Source organism: Arachis hypogaea, chromosome 2, assembly GCF_003086295.3.
Source record: "Arachis hypogaea cultivar Tifrunner chromosome 2, arahy.Tifrunner.gnm2.J5K5, whole genome shotgun sequence".
Classification (NCBI taxonomy): domain Eukaryota; kingdom Viridiplantae; phylum Streptophyta; class Magnoliopsida; order Fabales; family Fabaceae; genus Arachis; species Arachis hypogaea.
In genome coordinates this window covers 55,122,186-55,133,856 of record NC_092037.1, presented here as the reverse complement: position 1 = coordinate 55,133,856, position 11,671 = coordinate 55,122,186, and the positions used below count along the sequence as shown (strand labels likewise).

The 11,671-nt window shown below is 39.4% G+C and overlaps 2 non-coding genes across 2 annotated transcripts; one reads left to right on the top strand and one right to left on the bottom strand.

Annotated features, from left to right (window-relative positions):
- The first annotated feature begins 6,417 nt into the window (after nucleotides 1-6,417).
- On the top strand, nucleotides 6,418-6,521 carry LOC112767014 (small nucleolar RNA R71). The gene has a single exon (XR_003184665.1). It is a non-coding gene; the product is annotated as a small nucleolar RNA R71 (small nucleolar RNA).
- A 4,407-nt stretch (nucleotides 6,522-10,928) lies between these two features.
- LOC112763380 (small nucleolar RNA R71) lies at nucleotides 10,929-11,036 on the bottom strand. The gene has a single exon (XR_003182866.1). It is a non-coding gene; the product is annotated as a small nucleolar RNA R71 (small nucleolar RNA).
- Between the last annotated feature and the right edge of the window lie 635 nt (nucleotides 11,037-11,671).

Sequence of the window (11,671 nt, the reverse complement as noted above, 5' to 3'; positions counted from 1 at the left end):
AACACAGCTTTCAGAGTCTTGGCTGTGACCCTAAGCACCTTGTTTTCCAGTATTACCACCGGATACAATATTGCCATAGACACTTTAACTGGGTAAACTTTTTCAGATTGTGACTCAGCTTTTCCAGAGTCCCCAGATAGAGGTGTCTAGAGTTCTTAAGCACACTCTTTTTACTTTAATTTGGACCACGACTTTAACCGCTCAGTCTCAAGCTTTTCACTTGACACCTTCACGCCATAAGCACATGGTTAGGGACAGCTTGGTTTAGCCGCTTAAGCCAGTATTTTATTTCTTTGGCCCTTCTATCTATTAATGCTCAAAGCCTTGGATCCTTTTACCCTTGCCTTTTGGTTTAAAGGGTTACTGGCTTTTTCAATCTACCCTCCTTTTCCTGTATTCTTTTGGCAGTAATGGATTTTTCCTATTTATTTTTTTCTTTTTCTTTTTTGCCATTTTTTTCGCATGCATAATCATTTTTTTCTTTTGCAACATGCTTTTTCTTTTTCCTTTTGCTGCTTTTTCTTATTTCATCAATCAATTTTTAGATTTTTTTAGATTACCAATAATATTTTTCCTTTTCCTTTATTCTTTCAAGAGCCAACATTCTAAACTGACAACTTCAAATATGCACTGTTTAATCATACATTCAAAAAATAAAAACAAATGACACCACATCAACATAATTGAACTATTCCTATTTTAAACTTGAAATTTATGCATCTCTCAATTCTTTAAAAAAAATTATTTAAGCAAGATGATAGATATATGGAATTACAATTTAAAGACATCAATGCAAATGATCATGCAACTAGAACAAGAGAACAAATAAAATAGACAGAAAATAGAAAAATAACAGGAAAGGGGTGCAAAGAGAACGAATCCACCTTTAATGGTGGCGCCTAGTGCTCCTCCTTGAGGATCCAATGTGATGCTTGATCTCTTCTATGTCACTCCTTTGCCTTTGTCGCTCTTCCCTCAGAGACATTTGGTCTTCCTTTATGGCTCTTTGGTCTTCTCTTATTTCATTAAGGGTGGTAGCATGCTCTTGATGCTCCATCCTCAATTCCTCAATGTTAGTGCTCAATTCTCCAAGAGAAGTTTGCCATTGATTCCAATAGCTTAACGGAGGAAAATATATCCCTTGAGGCATCTCAGGAATTTCATAATGAGGCGGATGTGCAGGCTCTTGTGCATGCTCTCTAGTTTGCTCCATCCGCTTCTTAGTGATGGGCTTATCCTCCCCAATGGAGATATCTCCATTTATGACAATTCCAGCTGAATTGTATAGATGACAAATAAGGTGTGGAATGCCAACCTGGCATTGGTGTGAGGCTTCTCAGCTACCTTGTACAATTCTTGAGAAATTACCTTGGTGGGCGAAATTGTGATCATCAACAATCGCTCCAAAGGCTTGGTGCTCTCAAACGTGAATCACACTTTGTCACAACTCCGCACAACTAACCAACAAGTGTACTGGGTCGTCCAAGTAATACCTTATGTGAGTAAGGGTTGATCCCACAGAGATTGTTGGTTTGAAGCAAGCTATGGTCATCTTGTAAGTCCCAGTCAGGCGGATTTAAATGGATTAAGAGATTATTGGTTTAAATAATGATAATAAAATAAATAGAAAATAAAGATAAAGTTACTCATGTAATCCAATGGTGGGAATTTCAGATAGGTGTATGGAGGTGCTGTGTTCCTTCTGAATCTCTGCTTTCCTACTTCTTCCTTCTGGTTTTTCATCACTCCTTTCTATGGCAAGCTATATGTAGGGCATCACCATTGTCAATGGCTACATCCCATCCTCTCAGTGAAAATGGTCCAAATGCTATGTCATAGCACGGCTAATCATTTGTCGGTTCTCAATCAGGTTGGAATAGAATCCAGTGATTCTTTTACGTCTGTCACTAACCCCCAGCCTTCAGGAGTTTGAAGCTCGTCACAGTCATTCAATCCCGGAATCCTACTCGAAATACCACAGAAAAGGTTAGACTTTCCGGATTCCCATGAATGCCGCCATCAATTCTAGCTTATACCACGAAGATTCTGATCAAGGAATCCAAGAGATATGCGCCCGATCTAAGGTAGAACGGAAGTGGTTGTCAGTCACACGCGTTCATAGGTGAGAATGATGATGAGCGTCACGGATCATCACATTCATCAAGTTGAAGTGCAACGAATATCTTAGAACAGGAATAAATCGAATTGGATAGAAAATAGTAGTAATTGCATTAAAACTTGAGGTACAGCAGAGCTCCACACCCTTAATCTATGGTGTGTAGAAACTCCACCGTTGAAAATACATAAGTGAAAGGTCCAGGCATGGCCGAATGGCCAGCCCCCAGATCTAAGAAGTAAACATCCAAAGATTGAATAATATAGTCAAAGATATCTAATAAACTAGTAAACAGTTCTATTTATACTAAACTAGCTACTAGGGTTTACAGAGGTAAGTAATTGATGCATAAATTCACTTTCGGGGCCCACTTGGTGTGTGCTTGGGCTGAGCTTGATCTATCCACGAGCTGAGGCTTCTCTTGGAGTTGAACGCCAATTTGTAACATGTTTTGGGCGTTCAACTCTGGTTCGTGACGTGTTTCTGGCGTTTGACTCCAGAATGCAGCATAGAACTAGAGTTGAGCGCCAGTTTACGTCATCAAATATCAAATAAAGTATGGACTATTATATATTTCTGGAAAGCTCTGGATGTTTACTTTCCAACACCGTTGAGATTGCGCCATTTGGTGTTCTGTAGCTCCAGAAAATCCATTTTGAGTGCAGGGAGGTCAGATTCCAACAGCATCAGTGGTCCTTTGTCAGCCTCCTATCAGAGTTTTGCTCAGGTCCCTCAATTTCAGCCAGAAAATACCTGAAATCATAGAAAAATACACAAACTCATAGTAAAGTCCAGAAATGTGAATTTAGCATAAAAATTAATGAAAACATCCCTAAAAGTAGCTAGATCCTACTAAAAACTACCTAAAAGCAATGCCAAAAAGCGTATAAATTATCCGCTCATCACAACACCAAACTTAAATTGTTGCTTGTCCCCAAGCAACCGAAAATCAATTAGGATAAAAAGAAGAGAATATACTATAAATTCCAAAATATCAATGAATATTAATTCTAATTAGATGAGCGGGACTTGTAGCTTTTTGCCTCTGAATAGTTTTGGCATCTCACTTTTTCCTTTGAAGTTTAGAATGATTCACATCTATAGGAACTTAGAATTTCAGATAGTGTTATTGATTCTCCTAGTTAAGTATGTTGATTCTTGAACACAGCTACTTTTATGAGTCTTGGCCGTGGCTTTAAGCACTTTGTTTTCCAGTATTACCACCGGATACAGAAATGCCACAGACACATAGCTGGGTGAACCTTTTTAGATTGTGACTCAGCTTTGCTAGAGTCCCCAGTTAGAGGTGTCCAGAGCTCTTAAGCACACTCTTTTTGCTTTGGATCACGACTTTAACCACTCAGTCTCAAGATTTTCACTTGGACCTGCATGGCACAAGCACATGGTTAGGGACAGCTTGATTTAGCCGCTTAGGCCTGGATTTTATTTCCTTGGGCCCTCCTATCCATTGATGCTCAAAGCCTTGGATCCTTTTTACCTTTGCCTTTTGGTTTTAAGGGCTATTGGCTTTTTCTGCTTTCTTTTTCTTTTTTTTATTTAAATTTTTTTCGCCACTTTTTTTTCGCAAGCTTTTGCTATTCACTGCTTTCTCTTGCTTCTAGAACCAATTTTCATGATTTTTTAGATTATCAATAACATTTCTCCTTGTTCATCATTCTTTCAAGAGCCAACAATTTTAACATTCATAAACAACAAGATAAAAAATATGCACTGATCAAGCATTCATTCAGAAAACAAAAAGTATTGTCACCACATCAATATAATTAAACTAAATTCAAGGATGAATTTGAAACTCATGTACTTCTTGTTCTTTTGAATTAGAAACATTTTTCATTTAAGAGAGGTGAAGGATTCATGGAATTATTCATAGCCTTTGGACATAGTTACTAACTACTAATGATCATGAAGTAGAGACACAAAACATAAACAAATATATAGCATAAAAATAAAAAAATAGAGAAATAAGAACAAGGAATGAATCCACCTTAGTGGCGTCTTCTTCTTGAAGGACCAATGATGTCCTTAAGCTCTTCTATGTCTCTTTCTTGCTTCTGTTGCATGATCCCTAGTGATTTTGGTGTTCCTATCCTTAGTTGCTTCCAATAATTATGTGGAGGAACATGTATCCACTGAGGTATCTCAGGGATTTCTTGATGAGGGAATTCCTCATGCTCTCTTGATGTGCAGTCAAATGCTCTTCTACTGAGCTATGGACCATTGAGATGAATCTCTCCATCTCCCATGACTCAGAGGTGGAAGCTTTTGTCTTCTCTTTTCTCTTCTCTTTCTTTTCTCTTTTTTTTTTTGAGGTTTCTCTAGCCTTAGGTGCCATCAATGGTTATGGAAAAGCAAGAAAAGTAAAAAAAGCTATGATTTTACCACACCAAACTTAGAATGTTGCTCGCCCTCGAGCAAAAGAAGAAAGAATAGAAGAAGGAGAAGAAGATATGGGGGAGAGGGAGAGATGTTTGTGTTTCGGCCATGTAGGGTGGGTTTGGGTGGGGAGGATGGATGGATGTGAGTGGTGAAGAGATGACGGGGAAGAGGGATTAAGGTGATTGGTGAAGAAGAGAGAAGGTGAGTTGAGGTAGGTGGGGATCCTGTGGGGTCCACAGATCCTGAGGTGTCAAGGATTTACATCCCTACACCAATTAGGCATGTAAAACACCTTTGCATACAATTCTGGCGTTCAAACGCCGAGGTGATGCATGTTCTGGGCGTTTAATGCCCATGTGCAGCATGTTTCTGGCGTTGAACGCCAGTTCCATGCTTGCTTCTGGCATTCAGCGCCAGCTCTATGCTCTGTTCTGGCGTTGAACGCCAGCCAGATGCTCCTTACTGGCGTTTAAATGCCAGAAAGTCCTTCCTCCAGGGTGTGATTTTTCTTCTGCTATTTTTTATTCTGTTTTTAATTTTAGTATTTTTTTCGTGACTCCACATGATCATGAACCTAATAAAACATAAAAGAACAAAAAAAAAAGAAAAATAAAGTTAGATAAATAAAAATTGGGTTGCCTCTCAATAAGCGCTTCTTTAACGTCAATAGCTTGACAGTGAGCTCTCATGGAGCTTCACAGATGTTCAGAGCATTGTTGGGACCTTACAACACCAAACTTAGAGTTTGAATGGGGGGTTCAACACCAAACTTAGAGTTTGGTTGTGGCCTCCCAACACCAAACTTAGAGTTTGACTGTAGGGGCTCAGTTTGACTCTGCATTGAGAGAAGTTGTTCATGCTTCCTCTCATTACCAAATAACTTGGCATTTAGCTTCATGATGGCTCCTAGACATTGAGAAACTTGCTCTCCAGTTACATCTTCATCCTTTTCAGAGGAAGAATAGTCTTCAGAGCTCATGAATGGCAGAAGAAGGTTTAATGGAATCTCTATGGTCTCTATATGAGCCTCAGATTCCTTTGGGTCCTCAGTAGGGAACTCCTTCTTGGATGGGAGACGTCCCATGAGGTCTTCCTCATTGGGATTCATGTCCTCCCCTTCTTCCTTGCATTCGGCCATATTGACTATATCAATGGCCTTGCGCTCTCTCTTTGGATTCTCTTCTGTATTGCTTGGGAGAGTACTAGAAGGAGTTTCAGTGACTTTCTTACTCAGCTGGCCCACTTGTGCCTCCAAATTTCTAATGGAGGACCTTGTTTCACTCATGAAATTTAAAGTGGCTTTAGACAGATCAGAGACTATGTTTGATAAGTTAGAGGTGCTCTGTTCAGAATTCTCTGTCTGTTGCTGAGAAGATGATGGAAAAGGCTTGCTATTGCTAAACCTATTTCTTCCACCATTATTAAAGCCTAGTTGAGGCCTTTGTTGATCCTTCCATGAGAAATTTGGGTGATTTCTCCATGATGAGTTATAGGTGTTTCCATAAGATTCACCCATGTAATTTACCTCTACCATTGCAGGGTTCTCAGGATCATAAGCTTCTTCTTCAGAAGATGCCTCTTTAGTACTGTTGGATGCATTTTGCCATCCATTCAGACTTTGAGAAATCATGTTGACTTGCTGAGTCAACACTTTGTTCTGAGTCAATATGGCATTAAGAGCATCAATTTTAAGAACTCCTTTCCTCTGAGGCATCCCATTATTCACAGAATTCCTCTCAGAAGTGTACATGAACTGGTTATTTGCAACCATGTCAATAAGTTCTTGAGCTTCTGCAGGCATTTTCTTTAGGTGAATAGATCCACCTGCAGAATGGTCCAATGACATTTTGGAAAACTCAGATAGACCATAATAGAATATATCTATCATAGTCCATTCTGAAAACATGTCAGAAGGACATCTTTTGGTCATCTGCTTGTATCTTTCCCAAGCTTCATAGAGGGATTCACCATCTTTTTGTTTGAAGGTCTGAACATCCACTCTAAGCTTGCTCAGCTTTTGAGGAGGAAAGAACTTAGCCAAGAAGGCCGTGACCAGCTTATCCCAGGAGTCCAGGCTATCTTTAGGTTGAGAGTCCAACCATGTTCTAGCTCTGTCTCTTACAGCAAAAGGGAAAAGCATGAGTCTGTAGACTTCAGGATCTACTCTATTAGTCTTAACAGTCTCACAGATCTGCAAGAACTCGGTTAAAAACTGGTAGGGATCTTCTGATGGAAGTCTATGAAACTTGCAGTTTTGTTGTATTAGAGCAACTAGTTAAGGTTTCAGCTCAAAATTATTTGCTCCAATGGCAGGGATTGAGATGCTTCTTCCATCAAACTTGGAAGTAGGTGTAGTATAATCACTAAGCATCCTCCTTACATTATTATTGTTGGGTTCGGCTGCCATCTCCTTTTCTTGTTCGAAAATTTCAGCAAGGTTGTCTCTGAATTATTGTAATTTAGCTTCTCTTAGTTTTCTCTTCAAAGTCCTTTCAGGTTCTGGATCAGTGATGAGCGGATAATTTGTACGCCTTTTGGCATTGTTTTTAGTATGTTTTTAGTATGATCTAGTTAGTTTTTAGTATATTTTTATTAGTTTTTAGTTAAAATTCACCTTTCTGGACTTTACTATGAGTTTGTGTGTTTTTCTGTGATTTCAGGTATTTTCTGGCTGAAATTGAGGGACCTGAGCAAAAATCTGATTCAGAGACTGAAAAGGACTGCAGATGCTGTTGGATTCTGACCTCCCTGCACTCGAAGTGGATTTTCTGGAGCTACAGAAGCCCAATTGGCGCGCTCTCAACGGCGTTGGAAAGTAGACATCCTGGGCTTTCCAGCAATATATGATAGTCCATACTTTGCCCAAGATTTGATGGCCCAAACCGGCGTTCAAAGTCACCCTCAGAAATTCCAGCGTTAAACGCCGGAACTGGCACCAAAATGGGAGTTAAACGCCCAAACTGGCACAAAAGCTGGCGTTTAACTCCAAGAAGAGTCTCTACACGAAAATGCTTCAATGCTCAGCCCAAGCACACACCAAGTGGGCCCGGAAGTGGATTTTTATGTCATTTACTCATCTCTGTACACCCTAGGCTACTAGTTCTCTGTAAGTAGGACCTTTTACTATTGTATTTTCAATCTTTGGATTATTTTAGATCCTTTGATCATCTTTGGACATTTAGTTCTTAGATCACTTTGGGAGGCTGGCCATTTGGCCATGCCTAGACCTTGTTCTTACGTATTTTCAACGGTGGAGTTTCTACACACCATAGATTAAGGTGTGGAGCTCTGCTGTACCTCGAGTATTAATGCAATTACTATTGTTCTTCTATTCAATTCCGCTTGTTCTTGTTCTAAGATATCACTTGTTCTTCAACTTGATGAATGTGATGATCCGTGACACTCATCATCATTCTCACCTATGAACATGTGCCTGACAACCACCTCCGTTCTACATTAGATTGGGTGAATATCTCTTGGATTCCTGATACACGATGCATGGTTGATCGCCTGACAACCGAGTGCTCGCCTGACAAACGAGCCAGCCATTCCGTGAGATCAGAGTCTTCGTGGTATAGGCTAGAACTGATGGCGGCATTCAAGAGAATCCGGAAGGTCTAACCTTGTCTGTGGTATTCTGAGTAGGATTCAATGATTGAATGACTGTGACGAGCTTCAAACTCCTGAGGGCGGGGCGTTAGTGACAGACGCAAAAGAATCACTGGATTCTATTCCGGCCTGATTGAGAACCGACAGATGGATAGCCGTGCCGTGACAGGGTGCGTTGAACATTTTCACTGAGAGGATGGGAGGTAGCCACTGACAACGGTGAAACCCTTGCATAAGCTTGCCATGGAAAGGAGTAAGAAGGATTGGATGAAGACAGTAGGAAAGCAGAGAGACGGAAGGGACCAGCATCTCCATACGCTTATCTGAAATTCCTACCAATGAATTACATAAGTATCTCTATCTTTATCTTTATGGTTTATTCGTATATCACCCATATCCATTTGAGTTTGCCTGACTAAGATTTACAAGGTGACCATAGCTTGCTTCATACCAACAATCTCTGTGGGATCGACCCTTACTCGCGTAAGGTTTATTACTTGGACGACCCAGTACACTTGCTGGTTAGTTGTGCGAAGTTGTGTTTATGTCATGGTATTGAACACCAAGTTTTTGGTTTCATCACCAGGGATTATTTGAGTTGTGAAAAGTAGTGATCACAATTTCGTGCACCACGTTTTTGGCGCCGTTGCCGGGGATTGTTGAGTTTGGACAACTGACGGTTCATCTTGTTGCTTAGATTAGGTATTTTTTCTTCAGAATTCTTGAAGATGAATTCTAGAGTTTCATGATGATTTGTTGAAGTCTGGCTGGCTGTGAAGCCATGTCTAATTTTATTGGACCGAGGTTTCAACTTATCATCACAAGAGCTTGTTGATTTCTATCAATCTTGCTGTTGGAGCAGTGATCTGCTAAGGCTTGGCTGGCCTTTGGCCATGTCTAGTGTTTTGGACCGAAGCTTTCTTTGAAAGCTTGGCTGGCTGTGAAGCCATGTCTAATTCTTGGACCGGAGTCTTAGACTAAACATTGCATGATTCCTGGAATTCTCATTAAGAATTTTGATACCTTTTTCCACTTAATTTTCGAAAATCCAAAAAAAAAATTTACAAAATCATAAAATCCAAAAATTTCTTGTTTGAGTCTAGTGTTTCTTTTTAAGTTTGGTGTCAATTGCATGCATTCATTCATGTGTCTTAAGGATCTTCAAGTTGTTCTTGATGATTTTCTTATTCTGATCTTTGAATTCTCTTGACTTGAGTGTTTATGTGTCTCATATGCATTCTCATTAGTGTCAGTAGTATACAAACTGCTAAGTTTGGTGTCTTGCATGCATGGTTATTTGATTTTAGTTGCATTTTGATTACTCCTCATTATCAAAAATCCAAAAATATTTTTAATCTGTGTCTTTTCAAGTCAATAATACAGAGAATTGAAGATTCAGAACATACAGCAGAGGATTTGCACAGAAAAGGGTGGGCGTTCAAAACGCCCAGTGAAGAAGGACAGACTGGCGTTTAAACGCCAGCCAGGGTACCTGGTTGGGCGTTTAACCCCAAAAAGGTAGTGTTTTGGGCGTTAAACGCCAGAATGTGCACCATTCTGGGCGTTTAACGCCAGGATGGCACAAGAGGGAAGATTCTGTTTTCAATTCAATTTTTTTTCAAGTTTTCAAAATCTTTTCAAAATCAAATCTTTTTCAAATCAAATCTTCTCAATCAAATCTTTTTCAAAATCAATTTCTTTCTATTTTTAAGGATACTTGCTATCAATTAGTGATTTGATTCAACATTTCAAGTATGTTGCCTTTTCTGTTGAGAAAGGTTTAATGTTTGAATCATATCTTTTCTTGATAGCCAAGTCATTAATTTTCAAAATCAAATCTTCTTAAAATGTTTTTCAAATCATATCTTCTCAATCACATCTCTTTTTTTAAACCAATCATATCTTCTTAACCACATCTTTTTCAAAATAGTTCTCAATCAAATCTTTTTGATTTCCAATTTCAAAATCTTTTTCGAAAATCACTTTACTTCCTTCTCAATCATGGTTTTCGAAAATCAAGTGATGTTTTTCAAAATGTTTTCAAAATCTTTTACTTAAATTTTCGAAAATCACTTCCCCTCTTCTCACCTCCTTCTATTTATGGACTAACACTATTCCTTAATGAAAAATTCGAACTCCATCTTCTTTGATAAGTTCGAATTTTCTACTTCTGCCTTCCATTTTTCTTTTCCTCTGACACCTCAAGGAATCTCTATACTGTGACATAGAGGATTCTATATTTTCTTGTTCTCTTCTCTTTCTTATGAGCAGGAGCAAGGACAAAAGCATTCTTGTTGAGGCTGACCCTGAACCTGAAAGGACCTTGAAGCGAAAACTAAGAGAAGCTAAGGCACAATTCTCTGTAGAGGACCTAACAGAAATCTTCAAAGAAGAAGAACACATGGCAGCCGGAAACAACAACAATGCCAACAATGCAAGGAAGGTGCTGGGTGACTTTACTGCACCTACTCCCGACTTCTATGGGAGAAGCATCTCTATCCCTGCCATTGGAGCAAACAACTTTGAGCTTAAGCCTCAATTAGTTTCTCTAATGCAACAGAATTGCAAGTTCCATGGACTTCCATTGGAAGATCCTCATCAGTTCTTAGCTGAGTTCTTGCAAATCTGTGACACTGTCAAGACTAATGGGGTTGACCCTGAGGTCTACAGACTTATGCTATTCCCTTTTGCTGTAAGAGACAGAGCTAGAATATGGTTGGATTCTCAACCTAAAGAAAGCCTGAACTCTTGGGAAAAGCTAGTCAATGCCTTCTTGGCAAAGTTCTTTCCACCTCAAAAATTGAGTAAGCTTAGAGTGGAAGTCCAAACCTTCAGACAGAAGGAAGGAGAATCCCTCTATGAAGCTTGGGAAAGATACAAACAATTAATCAGAAAGTGTCCCTCTGATATGCTTTCTGAATGGAGCATCATAAGAATTTTCTATGATGGTCTCTCTAAACTGTCCAAGATGTCTTTGGATAGCTCTGCTGGAGGATCTCTTCATCTGAAGAAGACGCCTACAGAAGCTCAAGAGCTGATTGAAATGGTTGCAAATAACCAACTCATGTACACTTCTGAAAGGAATCCTGTGAACAATGGGACTAGTCAGAAGAAAGGAGTTCTTGAGATTGACACTCTGAATGCCATACTGGCTCAGAATAAAATATTGACTCAACAAGTCAATATGATTTCTCAAAGTCTGTCTGGAATGCAAAATGCACCAAGCAGTACTAAGGAAGCTTCATCTGAGGAAGAAGCTTATGATCCTGAGAACCCTTCAATGGAAGAGGTGAATTACATGGGAGAACCCTATGGAAACACCTATAATCCTTCATGGAGAAATCATCCAAATCTCTCATGGAAGGATCAACAGAGACCTCAACAAGGTTTCAACAATAATAATGGTGGAAGAAACAGGTTTAGCAATAGCAAGCCTTTTCCATCATCTTCTCAGCAACAGACAGAGAATTCTAAGCAGAGTAACTCTGACTTAGCAACCATGTTCTCTGATCTAATCAAAACCACTCAAAGTTTCATGACTGAAACAAG